Genomic DNA, 3,413 nt, shown 5'->3' with positions numbered 1-3,413 from the left:
ACGTGGTAAACCGGCAAAGTTCGCATAAGCGAGCTGACTGGTACATGAAAACTCTAAAAATAGACTATTTCATAAATCTAAGTAAATTAAGTAAAAATAAATCATCCGAAAATAATCCGGATGATTTGGGTAATTTTACCCGATTATACCGTTTCCGGCACCGAAATACCGGAAACGGGCCCCACGGCCAAACGGGGTGGCAAACCGAGCTATAATTTCATCACCTTAACTAAATTGACTGTCAAACTCTAAGCAATGTCAATCTGAGTCCTTAGAAGTGTCACGGGGTTAACATTGTCCCCGAATCGAGTACAGTACTGGGTTAACAATGTTCCCAGATGTATCCGATTGATATGTATTTAAGTTATGGGAATTATATAGTAACGACTAGATATTATATTACAGATCCAGGCACGTAGCTGTTCCTTATATTACTCACCGACTCACAAAAAGGTGAGTTTTCACGAGCCCCTTTTAATGAATTGTTTTAATTATATTTTCCCGGGCGGAAAACATGTCTTATTTAAAGTATTTAAGTACATACCGATCGTATGGAAATACTTGTACATTTATATATATATGGACTGATGCATAGAATATATAAAATGTTTATAATGTGTTATTGTTCTGGGGTAACATAGTTCCCAGGGGTTATTGTTGTTCTGGGGTAACATAGTTCCCAGGGGTTATTATTATTCTGGGGGTAACATAGTTCCCAGGGGTTGTTATTGTTCTGGGGTAACATAGTTCCCAGGGGTTATTATTATTCTGGGGTAACATAGTTCCCAGGGGTTGTTATTGTTCTGGGGTAACATAGTTCCCAGGGGTTATTGTTGTTCTGGGGTAACATAGTTCCCAGGGGTTATCTATTATTCTGGGGTAACATAGTTCCCAGGGGTTGTTATTGTTCTGGGGTAACATAGTTCCCAGGGGTTATTATTGTTCTGGGGTAACATAGTTCCCAGAAAGTTATTGGAAATGTTCTGGGGTAACATAGTTCCCAGCGATGATTATATTGTAATAAATGATTATTAAAATGATTTGTCAGTGTTTATTTAAATTAGTGAAACTCACCAACTATTCGTAGTTGACCCGTTTTCTTTACATGTTTTCTAGGTAATGCCCAAGTTGGATTGATGTGTGCTGTAACTATCTGTGCTACCTGTTGGAAGCTTGCTGCTCTTTGTTTTTGTAATGAATTTATTAATGTCTTATCGGTAAAATATGTGTGTAACACCTAGACAGTAATGAAACTCGCAACAATGTAATATGTTATAAAGTAATGTAGTGGTATTTTCTTTATAAGCAATGCTGTTGATATCAGATGTGTCTGTTGCATCCCGTGTACGTTTCCGCTGCGGTTACGGGGGTGTTACATCGGAGTATCCTGTGACGTGAGGGAACTCCCACTGGCCTTCAAGTCATCGTCTGCGTTCATCGGAAAACCTGTGACGTGAAGAATTCCGGCGAAGATTCTTGCAATCAGTGTTCGTTTGGCGTTTCGTTCAAGACCCGTGTCACATGTGACATTCGTCAAATTTGAGTCTCGAGTGCTATTGTTTAGTAAACTTTTAGTTTGTAAAACCGACTCAACATTTTAGAACCTTTCCTTATTATTACATAATATTATTATATAATCTCGATCACCAATAAATCGATGTTTGTCATGTTATAGTGTCGTTAAGAAAAAAACATAAGGGGTAATACTTGTCATTTTCGAATCTATATTATCATGTCTTAACTTTAAAACCTTTTCATAAAATATGTAGAACTTGGAGGGCATTTTATGTAAATATGTATAATATATTTAAACCAAAAAAAAACCTAAACCTAACATCTTTAACATCCAGCCGCTCTCTTTCTCCTTGTTTGTTCCGACGCCGTTTTCCGGCGACCGGAATCGGCTCCGTGACATCGGCGACGCACCCATCACCTCACCTCCCCTCTTTTTCTCACAACACCACCACCTCTCTTTCACTCCCCCGCGTTTTTCGTCGGCCCCAAAACTCTCCTCCCTCGTTTTTCCGGTGACCGGAAAACCGGCCACCGGTGTACCGACGTAATCTACTCCGGCTCTCTCTCCCTCTCGCGACACTCGCTCTCCCTCTCTGACGCACTCTCTCTCTCTCTCTCTTACCGCCGTTCTCTCTCTCTCTAACTCTCTCTCTCTCTCATACGTTTTTCCGGCGGGCCGGAATTTGGCTCCGGCAACCCTCCGTGCCTTCATCTCCAACGACCTCGTGAACAACTAATAGGTAAACTAACAACTTTGGGTTTAATTACGAGTTTTATTTACAAATCGTTATCTTGGTTCGGTTGGGTTGGTACGTTAGTCATTAAACTAAAGGTCTCGGGTTCGAGTCTCTTCCTAGATCGGTTTCGATATTATTCTTATACTTAACAAATTTATTGTTACTACTAATATTAATATCACTACGTAAAAAATTATTATTATTATTATTATCATTATTATTATAAATATAAAAGTTGTTATTATTATAAATATTAAAGATCATATTATTATCCATTAAAAGTCATATTGTTGTTATTAATTATTAACAATAATACTATTATATTTATTTTGTGAACTCGTTTAGAAATCGAACCAACATCGTGTATGGTATCATTATTTACTATCAATATTATTTATTATTATTATCATTTTTACCAACAACATTTTAATTAATACTAATATCTTGAGTTAAGTGCCATTTTAGTACCTGTGGTTTATCCAGTTACGCAACTTTAGTACATATTCTTTATTTTGTGCGAATGGCTACCTCAGTTTCAAAAATCTAGCATTTTTAGTACTTTTTTTGTAACACCATTTATTTTGTTCGTTAAATCAGGGGCACTTTGGTAATTTCACTATTTTCTTCTCACCACCGTCATACCACCTCCACCACCATGTCAACACACACACTAAAACTTTTCCGGCGCCCGGAATCCACACGCAGCATCGTGAACGCACACCCCCCCACTTCACGGCGTTATCAGTGGTCTTCCTCCTCCACCTCTCTCTCACCCAATCCGACATTTGCACAAAGGTACTAAAAATGCAAGATTTTTGAAACTGAGGTAGCCATTTGCACAAAATAAAGAATAGGTATTAAAGTTGCGTAATTAGACAACCACAGGTACTAAAACGGCACTTAACTCCTAATATCTTTATTCTTTAACTACTATTATTAATATTATACTATATTAGTATTATTATTAATAATTATTGTTATTATTATCATCATCTTTATCTTATATCTATATACATATATATATATATATATATATATAACCTATCTTTTTAGAATTATTATTGTCATTACTATCATTTATCATTAATAATATTATTATAAACTTTATTATCAATTCATTTTATGAAAACCGAACTCTTGATTTAAAACCCGTCTCATTTC

The sequence above is a fragment of the Bidens hawaiensis genome, unplaced genomic scaffold (assembly GCF_021521415.1).
Source record: "Bidens hawaiensis isolate Kalapana, Puna unplaced genomic scaffold, B.hawaiensis_p1.1 tig00028927_1, whole genome shotgun sequence".
Lineage (NCBI taxonomy): Eukaryota > Viridiplantae > Streptophyta > Magnoliopsida > Asterales > Asteraceae > Bidens > Bidens hawaiensis.
The sequence above is the reverse complement of the archived record's forward strand: the minus strand, read 5'-3'. Positions refer to the sequence as shown.